This window comes from Schistocerca nitens, chromosome 1, assembly GCF_023898315.1.
Source record: "Schistocerca nitens isolate TAMUIC-IGC-003100 chromosome 1, iqSchNite1.1, whole genome shotgun sequence".
NCBI lineage: Eukaryota > Metazoa > Arthropoda > Insecta > Orthoptera > Acrididae > Schistocerca > Schistocerca nitens.
The window spans coordinates 650,685,942-650,699,881 of NC_064614.1; the positions used below are offsets into that span (position 1 = coordinate 650,685,942).

Consider the following 13,940-nt stretch of genomic DNA (forward strand, 5'->3'; position numbering starts at 1 on the left):
TGTGTGAAAGAGAGAGTTTGGTTACAAGAGCCGTTTAAACTGCACTAGAGGAGAGTCCTCGCGCTAATTTGTGTTGGCACCATTTCCCTACCTGCTGACAGCTGTCTGTCAGTGGACAATGTGTTTCTGTGAAAGTTTGGAATAATAGAAAATGATGTCACTTGGCCATTGAACGCACAATGACGGCTAACTATTGTTCTTGTTTGTGCTCATACAAAGCAAATGGTCAATCATACAATGAAGGACAATATGTCCTACGAAAGAGGGGAGCACCGTGATTCTGCTATTGTGCAGATTTTATCTGTAATCATCATATTTAAAGACACAGCATCTAAGTCCTCCTATAAAGGCCAATTCACACTGGCTGTCATATCACTTCATGTACCATCCCATCATTCTGTAACACATTTCACATGGCGGCATCCGCACTGGCCATCCTTTCGAGGTTTCTCGGGAAGGAAGTTTTGATGGCTGACGTCATCTGTCCGTTGTTGATCATGTACCCCCAAGTTTATTTTCTCCTGGTACACAGCCTAGATCTCCATATTTTGTTCTGTTGTGGTTTTTGTGGTTGATATCAGTTGTTTGTTGTTTATTATAAATTGTTTAGTTACTTCTTTTGTAAAGATTTATAATTTCGTGAAACATTAACTGAGGCAGTGAGGCAGCAGTTTGAATTGTACCACACGAGTGCACTGATTTACTTGCCCTCTACTATATTTATAAAGTGGATTTTTATACATACTGGCACTGTATTTAATATTTTACAATGCAATTGATTGCAATATGGCTGAAAGTTGAACTGAAAAAGTACTGTGGGTAGAATGAGATTGTTTAGTAGGTGAAATTTATTTGTATGTTGTCAGGCACTTGTAGTGTTTTATAAAGAAATGGACTGAAACCTAAAGACACTGCAAACTGTTTGTTTAAATATGTGATTGTGGCAGGCTTATTTATTGTTAAGTAACTCTCTGGATCGTGTGTGAAACTGTTTTGCAAACATCTGTGGTCAATATTTCTGTAGTTTCACTAGCTAACCCCAATACAAATAAGGCACTTGAACTATTAAAAGCCAAATACAAGATGTATTGAAGGTAAAGGTATTGAGAGGATATGACTACTGTACAAGAATTTGCACTGTGCTAGTAATGAAACTCAACCTTAAACAAACTATTTTTTCATGGGAAGTGATGGCAGCTAATAACACCATGTACCTTTTAGTAATTCTGGATGCAATTTGACATAACAAATCAATTTAAAAAAAACTGATGCTTTGACTTTCTAAAATATAAAATGCAGACTCCTCTTTCTTGAGCTTCTTGTGTAGTACGTGAAACTCCCCCTCTGTACCACATAATGACATTTTTCGGAACCACATTATTTTTTTCCACTTCTGTTTTCCTTCTCTAATAGACAAACTATTCTTGCAAGCTGCAAACCATTAAAGTCCAATAAATGTCATTTTCATACAAATGTGGCTCCAGCATCCATTGCATTGTGTATATGCAACTCATGTGTAAAAACAGTTGAAAACCATCTTAGAAAAATAGCAATTCCTGTGAAAAAAATAGTTGAGTACAGCCATGCGAGTTGAGATCATGTGACTTGAATTGACTTGATGTGCCGTGATGCGATGAACAGTGTAAATACATGTTGTTGTGATGGTGCCACGACATAACAGCTGGTGTGAATTTATTGTCAGTCAACTAAAGTATAATAATCTCTTTATTAATTAATGTACAATGAAGATCAAGCAATCAAACTGTAGCTCTTGGCAAAGTGCTTTGAGTGGTACTTACACGCAATTTAGCATAATTAATTCACCAGTGAGACACATTTAACTGGAATTTGATAATTGGTATGAACTCCAGTGCAAAAACGTACACATATAGCAAGGCAGTATCCACTGCTGGAAGTCAAAACATGTGATTTAGAACCTTTAATTCTTGAGATTTATAATTATGTTTGTATGTTTCTTTTGTTTGTTTATAATTTTGCCTAATTTCATCCATAACTAATGAGCTATACAAGCTATACAAATTCTGAGCAGTACAATGTAAAGAACAGTAAAAATCCATTAAGGAATAAATAATTTTAATAATATTTAACAGCACAAAGAAAAAGAACTCTTTTTGAGCATTGCAACAAAGTTTGCAGTTATGATAATATTGGGTCGTGGCGCATTCAACGGCGTGGTTATCAGCACCAATACAAATTCCCATTCTTTCCACTGCCCTGTCTCACCATTTTCCTGAATGGTGATGAAACCTTTGCCCACCAGAGTGTTTTATGTGTGAGCTAGTGAAGCAACACCCAGGTCAGGCTGAGTATTGATTCCAGCCACGCACTCTTCAGAAAGATAAAAGTCTTACAGGTAGTCCAGTCACTGGACTTAGGAAACTTAGGGCTTAATCAGACGTCTGATTATTTGTAGCCAGTTGACCAACTGGACTTGAGATTCTCGTGTAATGTGGGTTTTGTACTCTGTTTCTGAATCCTAAAGTCGGACTTCATTTCAGTTTTACCAGTGGATTCTGATTAATTTTACTACAAATTGGCACTTAGAATTTGGTGTCATTTGTTGGTTTGACTCTACTAAGGTGTCAGTTAGTCTGTGGTTTAATCTCCTTTTATGATTAGCAGTGAACACAGTTAATGTTTTCCGGCAGTTTTCAATTTATTAAATTTTATACAGGGAACTTACCTGTCGCTATACTGGGGGCCCGAGTTGATTTTAGCCATATACTGAAATAGTTGGTTTCACCAGTCTGTGAGTTTATGTGAACATTTTAAAGACAGTAAACTTTTATTAGTGAAAATTGAAATACTGTCATTTTGGGTCATCGTTTCATGTAATTGGCACCTGGAAAGTGTTTAGTGATTAATTATCTTATTGGTTAACAGCATTACGGGCACTTTTATTTCATTACCTCAGTTACTAATGTGCGTAGGAAAGGGAAGCTGAATTTATTATCCCAGTGAAGATAATGAGAGTCATCATATTTAATTTACAGCCCAAGATTTTTTCCCTGTACCATTGACACTACACAATGCAATATTGTAATTACATCACAACATCTGAGATGTCAAACAAGCAGATACTAAGATATACTATCACTTGGGAAAACTGCTGGAACAAGCTCATCATAATGTAAGCATAACTAGTTAATTAAGTGTCAAGTGCAGCAAAAACTTGGAAGGACATATGTAATATGTCATTCTCTGACCTAATGTGGGCTGCATCTCCATCGAAAAGAAAACATAGCTGTTCGTTGTGCACAGATGAGACAGTTGATGCAGGCTTGCCCAGCAGTCAACATGTGTGTGGTTTGGAAGGCAACAATAAAAGACAGGAAAGCAGAGAAAGAAAAAGGTGGACACAGAGTAAAGTTAAGTGTCAGAGAATAGTAACAAAGGAAAGAACATTGGGTGTGAGTTAGAAGGAAAGCCATTAGGCATGCACAACACAGCAGGCATATATCCTTGGAGGACAGAACACCGGTAAACAGATAATATGGCACAACCGGAGGTTTCTCAAAGCAAATCTTTCACCTGCCAAGCGATATACGGTGTCTCCCCATCTTGCACGAAAATAGTGGTGTGGACATCATTGCTTTTTTGCAGTGCTGGAATCACTTATTGCCCAAGGAGGTCCTTATAATATGCAAGTGTCACTGTACACCTAACTGGCCCACAAGGTGTCATCTCCTGGAAGAAAAATGGACCAAGAATGAAGGAGCTTGTGAAACTACAACATATACTCATATAAGCTGAGTGCAGTGGATGTATCTGCACAAAATATGGCAGAGTAGAACCCTGTATGCAACAGTTCTCTGCATTCACAGCACTGTACAAAATAAAATGTGCCTCTTCCATCCAAAGAATGTTCCCTGGCCACACTTCATCCATTTCCATGTGTGCCAAAAAACGAAGGATAAAGTCACAGCACTCTAACCTACCTTTGGGCTTAATTTGATGCACATTCTGAATCTTGTAGGGGCATCAGCGTAAAACAATGAGAGAGACAATTTCCATGACACAGCTTATTTCTTGATCACACTGTTCAACCCATTTATTGATATGGAGCCTCTTTGCAATTTCTGTCAGTGATATTCCCGCTATGCAGTGCTGCTATTGCTGTCTTTCTGATAAAGCAACATTGCCAGCAGTGCCCACACTTTCTTCTCAATAGCCATTACGTTTTGTGTGGTAAACTTCCATCTTTGTAACCCTTGACACCAACAGTCACTTCACCAAAGAAATCAACAAGTGTCGCTAAGCAACAAACAGTTAACTAGTATCAAAACAGGAAACATTTCACATTCTTACAGCTTACAGTGTCATGATTTCATCTAGTTGTAGAAAGTGGAACTATTATTTTTTTCCAGCATACACCACAAGCGTACCAATTAATGAACATGTCTACGATGTTTCAGCATACTGTGATGTATACAACCCGCACTGCAGCCCTCAGAACACTGTCAGTTTACTATAACTCCTCAGTACGTCTGAAGAGATGGGATGACTAAATACGCTGTGTTGCATTCCTAAGAAAGTGTCAGAGTGCTAATTGAAGTTAAGAGTGGTTTGGACTAAAATGTAATCTCACAGAACAAACAAGTAATCATTCACACTTTTGTGTGTCTGTGTATTTTTGCTGTATTTATAGCCAACAAAGTTCATGTGATGGATATTGACCATAATTGAAAACTGCTGTGATGTATTGAAGAAAATTAGCTATGTTAGGGAATATTCATGATTTATTAACAAAATGAGACTGGTTTGGAGAAATATTATACTTTTTGAAAAGTTTTCATGTATGTTCTTATTTACTTACCTGAAGAATGCAGACTTTCCCTTTTTTCTTCAAGCTGAGTACACAGAGGCAAATATATATAAATTTTGGTTGTATTTAGAGAACTACTGTACATTTTTCAAGAAGTTTTGAACTTTGCTAAATCATTAACCAAGAGATGAAAAGTGAAACTTGTTTAAATTTTAATGTAATTTTGTCAGTGTAGTCAGCTACTGAAAACTGTGCAAACATCTGAAGCATTAGTAAAAACATTGTTGAGAATGAAGACCTTGGAACTGTATTTTTATAAAATGTGTCAACTCTATTTATTAGCCCTGTGGCAGTTTATAATTTGAAAATTTTAGTGAGCAGAATTCTGTGATACAAGTTATTGATAATTATATGAGAGATTTGAAGAATTGTTGATAAGAAATCAATGTAAGAGATCACGTGTTTTGAATAAGTATTTCAGGGTCATAAATTGAGTATGAATGATATAGTCATAATACTTTTGTAACTGAGGTCTTACGCTGAAATTTATGGAGTGTTGTGGAAGTTATATTTTGACATTTTTGTCAATATTTATACAGAGATTTGAGGTAATATATGAGTATTGGAGCAATGATAATGAGATTGAGATAGTGCGATGATGACAATGATGATGTGGTAATGTTGTTATAGTGATCTGAGTTACAGTAGTTCACATGTCAACATGGCTTGTGTATTGAGTGAAGAGTAAGTTGATTGTGTGCTGTATAATTGGTGTTTTGTCTGTCAAGGCTAAGATGATTTTATGATATGCTAATTGTGGGCCTGATGGTACTAAAGTATGGGGATTTCAGTTAATAGCTCTGTAATGATGTCATTTTGTTGGGAAAAGGAAACGATGATGTTTACCTGTCAAAAATGCTGAACAAAGTAATGCTGTTGCTAACTATGGATAAGTACCACCAGAATACGTTTTTCAAACAAGTAGCTAACAATGGAAAATCCTGGATGGAAGGTTGCAATATTATGAATAGGATAACTGCAACTTACCACACAGCAGAGATTCTGAGTTGCAGATAGCACAACAAAAGACTGTCAGAAAGTGAGCTTTCGGCCGCCAACAAGGCCTTTATTGAAAATAGACGAAATACACACACACACACACACACACACACACACACACACACACACACACATGCACACACACACGCACACACTTGCATGCAAACCACACACACGACAACAGTCTCTGGCGGCTGAAGCCAGACTGTGGCAACAGCGCATGATGGGAGAGGAAACCGGGTGGTGGGGGTAAGGATGAGGCTGGGGTGGGGACAGGGAATGATAGCAGGGCAGGGGTGTGGACGGTACAGTGCTGCTTGTGGGAGCAAGCAGGGAGGAGGTGGAGAGAGGGTAGGGCTGGTAGGTGCAGTCGGGACATTAAACAGAGGATGGGGGGAGGGGGGAGGAGGTAGCTACCCGCTCCCTCCCTCGCCCTCCATCTAACCTCCCAACTGCACCTAGCAGCCAAACCCTCTCTCCATCTCCTCCCTGCTTGCACCCACAAGCAGCACTCTATCGTCCGCACACCTACCCTGCTATCCCCGCCCCAGCCTCCTCGTTACCCCCATCACCCAATTGCCTATCCTACTCTCCCAAGCTGCTGCTTACAGCCTGGCTTTGGCTGCTAGAGACTGTGGTCATGTGTACGTGAGTTGCGTTTGTGCGCACACTCATTTGTGTGTGTGTGTGTGTGTGTGTGGGGGGGGGGTTGTCAATTTTTGACAAAGAACCTGGAAGGCCGAAAGTTCACTTTCCATAGTCTTTTAGTTGTGCATATCTGCGACTCAGCATCTCTGCCATATGGTGAGTAGAAACGATCCTTTTCGTAATACAGTTATATTCACACAAATGTCTGACATGTTTTATGTATAACTAAAGGAAAACTGAGCATGAAGAGAATTAGGAATCGGGGAGGGGTTGTTGATATTGGAGAAAATGTTAAGAAATCTTACTTTAGTAATTTAAATTAAGAAAGCATACTTGAAATCTTGCTGTAGTAATTTAAATTAAGAAAGCACACTTTTGTGAAACTATGCTGCTGGTTAACATCGTTTTCATGCAAAATTCTGTGAAATTATCCTTGAGAATTTATGTACATATTAATGAAGATAAGGGTATTTTTTGTGATTTTCTGTGATGCTATGGAAAGTGTACTTTAAATTAATGTAAGCTTAGTGAGAGATCTCATTTTTGATGTAGTTATCAGAAGGTGATAAACTGCCCTCGCATATTTGCATTCATTCACTGGTATGGAAACAATAATTTTCATTCTTGTGTGATCAAGAATACTAAAAATTTCAGATGATCCATTAGGAATGCCATAGTTGCAATGGTCTGCTTTTGATATAACACGGACTGAATCCTGTTCATTAAGTTTCAATTTTTTTATGTTTATAACCAAAACTTCTGCTGTTTTATTTGTTACAAAACACAAAGTCAAAACTTTGATGTACAAGCTCATACATATTTTCTATCACATGTTATAATAAAACTTCATTTGTTTAACCCAGTTTGGGTTGCCCCTCTAGGTTCTAAGAAAATGTTGTGATTATAGTCCACAGTTTCTCGATAAAATTTTAAAATTAAAATTTAATATTTACATGTATTTATATATCTTATAAATTTCCACTGATACGTTTTCTTGCCTGAACTAGATATCTTTCAAGTAAATTTGTAAACTGTCAAGTAAATTTGTAAACTGCTGCACGTTGAAAGCTTTTAGTCTACAATCTGTTATGGTAGCTACTCTGGAATACCAGTTGCCCTATAACCCGAAGAAATTCATAAGAAATGCATGTTAGTTCTCACTACTGTCTTGGGAAATGGAACTTTCTCAGTGATGTATGGAATAAATTTGAGAAAAAGACTATCGAGTCAATCAGATGATGACTGAAGGAAAGGAAAGATAAGCCAAAATATGACTTACAGAAAAGACTGTGGTTTTATCGATGAAGGGAAATGGAAGAAGTGTTTCATAGAAAACTGTTTATACCAGAAAAACACAACTTCACACAAAAATAAAGGATTAAAAAAAACATAAACATAACTGTGATTTATATAGTGCTTTATCAAAGATGTAAAGACAATTAAAAAAAAGTTATTCCACAAACTTTCCTCCTATTAATCAGGTCCATGTGACTGAGTTTAAATTTAATGAGGATATAAAACCATTTTTGAACATAACTCTCGTTAAAAAGAAATTTTGATATATTTTATACAAACTTTTGTCTTTTATAGTTAACAATAATCAAACAATGGAAAATCCAGGATGGAATGTAACAATATTATGAGAAGGAAAGTTGCTACTCACCATATAGCAGAGATGCTGAGTCACAGATAGGCACAACAAAAAGACTCTCACAATTATAGCTTTTGGCCGTTAAGGTACACACACACACACACTCACACACACACACACACACACACACACAACTGCAGTCTCATGCAATTGAACCCAGACCGCGATCAGCAGCACCAGTGCATGATGGGAGCGGCCACTGTGTGGGAGTAAGGAGGAGGCTGGAGCGGGGAGGGGGAGGGATAATATGGTGGGGGTGTCAGACAGTGAAATGCTGCAGGTTAGAGTGAGGGCAGGGGAGAGGGGGGGGGGGGGGGAGGGAAGGAGAGAAATGAAAAGACTGGGTGTGGTGGTGGAATGATGGCTGTGTAGTGCTGGAATGGGAACAGGGAAGGGGCTGGATGGGTGAGGACAATGAATAACAAAGGTTGTGGCCAGGAGGGTTATAGGAACGCAGGATGCAATGGACAGAAAGTTCCCTGAGCAATTCAGAAAAGTTGGTGTTGGTGGGGAGGATCCATATGGCACAGGCTATGAAGCAGTTACTGAAATGGCCTGCACCCAGTGACATATTTCCTTATCTGCTGCAAATTCATGTCTGCCAATAGCTTGTTTTAGAGGTCCACGGTGATTCTGCGGGTGTCCAAGACTAGCATTCACTTCTGCAACCATTTCCGGTGTTGACACAATGAGCCTGTCCAGGACGAGCATTGTCTTCTGATGACTCGCACCCCTCAAGGAATCGTTTTGCCATTCCACAACACTTGAACGACTCAGACTGTACTCGTGGTACACAGCCTCCATCCGCTGATACTTTTCACGGCCTCCAACTCCCTCTGCTGCCAAAAATCGAATTACTCCTTGTTGTGCCTGCTTACTCGCCTGCATGTTCGGTAGTGGACGATAACTTGTGTGACCACCTTCTCTTCAGTGTGAAACCACACTGGTGCTATGCAACATCAAATGGTGTGCACACATCAGTCTCTCTACTAATAGATGGTGCCACCATACCCACAGTTACGTGGTGCCACCTTATGTCTAAGGCAAAGGTGGACGCACTGACCAAGTTGTATTTGGATGAACTTCATAGAATACAGGACAGTGGTTGCAGCTTAGCTTTTACACCACATGACTGGTTTCACAGGTAGTCCAGCCTTTGATGGGATAGGTGATGTTAGTGACCGGATTGGAGTAGGTGGTGGTGGGTGGATGTATGGGACACGTCTCGCATCTAGGTCTATTACAGGGGTATGAGATTACCTGAGATTAAATGGAAACCTGGTCTGCTGGTCATTGTCTCTCCCTGACAAATGATACAGGAATATACTTCTGATCATGTGTATCCATTTTTATGCCAGCAGTTCCTCTTGGGCTACAAGTACCTTCAGCATGACAATGTATTATCCCGTTGCTTCATAGTGCATCACGAACGCTTCAGAGACCAAGGCCGGTATGCCCCCTATCCCTGCCAAATCCTTCAGGTCATGTGGCCTCAATTCCATTGAGAAAAATCTGCAATTCCATCATTAATTCACATTGTATTCTGTAAATCCCATCACAAAGGAGAGCTAGGTTTTACATTACCAGGCAGCCCTTACAAGCAACTTTAGTAACATGTATTAACAACAAACTGAGGCTAGTGCTAATGACTACTTTTTAGGTCACATCTATTAGCAGTAAAGAAGCTATTTTAAAAGTAGCTACTGCTTCTCCGTAGCAAATGTGCATGCATTGGACCCAACTTTGACCAGTTTCTGCAAATTGTGGATGGTGGTTTAATGGTTATGGATAAGAAACCTAGACATGGATGCAAAGTTTATGGGAACTTTATTTTCCTCACGATTCCAATGGAAGAAATATGTAGGGGGCTGTATTATAATCCTAGAGTCATCATTTAAAGCTGGTTCTTGAAACTTTGTTAGTAGACTTTCTCAGTGTAGTTTCCATCTATCTCAAAGAGTCTGTCAATTCAGTTGCTTCAACATCTCAGTGACACTCTCCCACAGGTCAAACAAACCTATGATCATTCATACTGACCTTCTCCATATATGTTCAATATTCCCTGCTGGTCCTATTTGGTACAGGTCCCACATGCTTGAGCACTATTTAGGATGGATAGCACTAGTGATTTGTAGACTGCTTATATTTCCCTAGTATTCTACCAAACAACCAAAGTCTGCTACCCTCCCAGTACTGAGTCTATGTTCTCATTCCACTTAAAGTACCTACTAAGTGTTACTTCCAAGTATTTGTATGAGTTTACAGACTCCAACTGCGACTCTCGAATATTATATTCATAGGGTACTATGTGTTTTTCATTTTGTGAAGTGCACAATAGTACATTTTTGAACATTTTAAAGCAAGCTGTCTATCACTGCACCTTTCTGGAATCTTATCAGGGTCTGACTGAAATTTGTACAGTTTCGTTCAGACTTTGCTTCAATGAAAATAACGGCATCATCTGCGAAAAGTCTGAGGTTACTATTAATATTTTCCACAAAATCATTAATATAAAACATGAACAGCAAGAAACCCAACACACTTCTCCATGGTACACCCAAAATTATTTCTACATCTGATGACGACTCTCCATCTGAGATAAAGATCCAGGCTATATGGAGGATGTTGCAGTGTTTCCAAACCAAATTACCAAAACCTAGACTTCATCCAATTGGCTGTATTGATGCAGGCATTATCATGCAATAGGATTGCATTATCATGCAATAGGATGCTTCCTCTGCTCGTCAAGTTCTTCAAACATGGAACCACAATCACTACACAATGCTGTGAAGACTCTTTGCAGAACCTGCAATGCACCATAAAGTCAAAACGCCCAGGAATACTGTTGAATGGAATCATTCTGTTGCATGATAACGCTTGCCTCCTCACAATGGCAATCGGACAAAGGTTACACTTCGATGATTTCATTGGGAAACACTGCAATATCTTCTGTACAGCACAGATTTTTCACATGTTTGGCAACCTGAAGAAAGAAACACAAGGACTTTTGGTTTCATTCAGATGAGGAAGTGCAAGAGTGGGTGCAGTTGTAGATCCGTCAGCAGCTGACTGCATTCTATGAAACATTAAGTGATCATCTTGTCTCCTAGTGGGATAAATGTTTTAATGCTTGTCGTGATTACATTCGAATGGTACCATTCCATGATCTTATTGTGGTGAGTGTTCGGTTTTCATCTGACTGCCTCTCTTATGTTTTTGAAGTCTGTACTGTTTCTCATGGAGGAGGTTTTTCTGTTCGAGATATGTCCGAATATGTTCTAAAAGCCTACAACAAATGGATGTCAAGGATATAGGACAGTAATTTTGTGGATCACTTCTGCTACCCTTCTCATACAAATGTGTGACCTGTGCTTCCTTCCAACTATTGGGTATGACTTTTTGTTTGAGGGATCTATAACAGATTATAGTTAACAGAGAGACTAACCCAGCTGCAAATTGTTTATAGAATCTGACAGGTATCCCATCGGGCCCAGGGGTTTCATTCAATTTTAATGGTTCAACTGTTTTTCAATGCCACTGATACTAATATTGATTTCACTTGTCTTTTCAGTGATACAAGAATTAAATTGGGCAATATTCTTGGGTTTTTCTTTGTAAAAGAACATTTGCAACCAGAGTTAAGCATTTCTGCTTCTTCTTTGTTACTTTCAGTTGCAGTTCCAGTCTTGTCCATGAGTGACTGGACACTAATTTTGGTGTCACTAACAGCCTTTACATACGACCACAATTTTTTCGTGTTTTGTGAAAGATCATTTGACAAGATGCTGCTATGGTAGTCATTGAAGGCTCCATGCATCACTGCCAGTCACTTTTCATTCAGCATCTCTGTGTCTATAACCCTATGCTTTGTTTTATACCTATTATGCACTAATCTCTGTTTCATTAGAAGTTTCTTTACAGTGACTTTACACCAAGGAGGGTACATATCTATCCTCACAATGGTCAACTAAGCTATTAAACCTGAGTAATAGTTACTCCATATGGTCCTGTCCTGAGCTAAAAGTTTCAAGTTCCTCACTGAGGTATGACTCTATTGTTTCTCTGTCTAATTTTCTGAACATGTAAATCTTTCTTCTTGATTTAATTGCCCTTTGTGTTTTGGTATTCGTTGTTGCTATAACTGCGTCATTGTCACTGATAGCAGTTTCAATGTGGATTTTTCAGAGGTCAGGTGTATTTGTTGCCATTACATCTAATGTATTTCCATCATTAGTGGGTTCTGAACGAGCTGTCCTTGGCAGTTTTCAGAGAAGGCATTTAGTAACATTTCATAGAATGTCTTGTCACATCCACAATTAACAAAACTCTAATCATCCCAATTGATTGTTGGAAGATTAAAGTCTCCTCCAATGATTACAGTATCATTAGAAAACTTAGGTACAAGCAAACTGAGGTTTTTTCTAAAGTTTTCAGTTACATATGGAGGAAATCTGATAGTTGATGGAAGAACCACAGTATAATTGTTTGCACACCTTTGATAATGTTCCCAAACAATCTCACATGCAGCTTCAACTTCTATTTTGGTGGATTTGAGTTTCCTGTCTACTATGACAAATACACCGACTCCATTTACTGTTTCCCAATACTTTTGGTATAAACTTAAATTTTCCCCAAAGATCTCACTATTGCCAACTTCAAGTTATAAACAAAATCATTTAGGAAGAAAGGAGATGACTCACCGAAAGGCAGAAGCGCTGCACCATCGACAGACACACAAACAAAAGGTACAGAGCTTTGTTAGCTTTCGGAGTGAAATTCTTTTCTCAAGCTGTAGGAGAAGCCCCCCCCCCCCCCCCCCCCACACACACACATACGCTTGCTCGCATGCACATACCTGTCTCCCTACATTGTGCTCAGTCGACTGCCAGCTCTATCCTGGTCCATGATGAGTGTCCTGGGGTGAGGTGGGATTGCAGGGTGGGGTGGGTTGAGGGATGGAGAGGGACCGGAGGCAGAGAGGGGGCTTGGGGGAAGTATCTAGTGGCTCAAGGGAGAGTGGGGAGCTGTCCGTGGGCCAGCGAGAGGTGCAGGTGGCAGATGGCTGGGCACACAATTTCATGGACTAGGGTGTGAGATGGCAGCACACAACTAGCTGACATGTATTGGGCAGGGGTGCCCCCCCCCCCCCCACATCTCTTTCCCATTACTCCCACCCAATGCATGTCAGGTAATTGTGTGCTGCCATCTTACGCCCTAGTCTGTGAAATTGCTTTCCCATCTGTCTCCCACCTGCCCTTCTACCTGCACCCATAGCTAACCCATGGATGGCTCCCTACTCTCCCTTGAGCTGCTTCCCTCCAACTCCCTCCCTGCCTCCAGCTAGCAAAGCAAAGCTCTGTACCTTTTGTTGTGTATCTGTTCACAATGCCGTACTTCTGCCTTTTGGTGAGTTGTCTCCTCTATTCCTAAGTAATTCATTATTCTCAAATAGAACTTTCGGGTTCTACTCAGTTTTTTGTGCCCTGCATTGTGTTGGCTTCAGTACTTTTTAGGAGCACTTGAAAACTCTAGCATGTTATTGCAAATGCTTCAGCAGCCCATTATGATTTTGATATTCTCATCTGTGGGAGACATTTCTTTGGATCACGTACTGATACTTCTTGGTTACCGACAGCTACCGTTACCTGGAGTGGAAGGAGAGTTGACTAATCTAAAAAACCCTTGTGTGCACCTCACACACAGTCAGCTGCTTGGGTCACTACCTCTGATGTACAGTACACATCTGACCTATTTAGGGGGACCTATGACTCTCAGCCTGATGCCACAAGTCTAGGA

The 13,940-nt window shown here is 39.7% G+C and overlaps 1 protein-coding gene across 3 annotated transcripts in view; it reads right to left on the reverse strand.

The window, feature by feature from the left end:
- Positions 1-13,940, reverse strand: part of LOC126258713 (N-alpha-acetyltransferase 80) — a 148,224-nt gene that overhangs the window by 107,940 nt on the left and 26,344 nt on the right. Inside the window, exon 2 of one of the 3 annotated variants that reach the window (XM_049955665.1) lies at positions 3,553-3,708. The exons of the other annotated variants lie outside the window; for them this stretch is intronic. The gene's annotated coding sequence lies outside the window, so the exon portion shown is untranslated. The remainder of the gene's footprint in view (positions 1-3,552; positions 3,709-13,940) is intronic. 3 annotated transcript variants of the gene reach the window in all.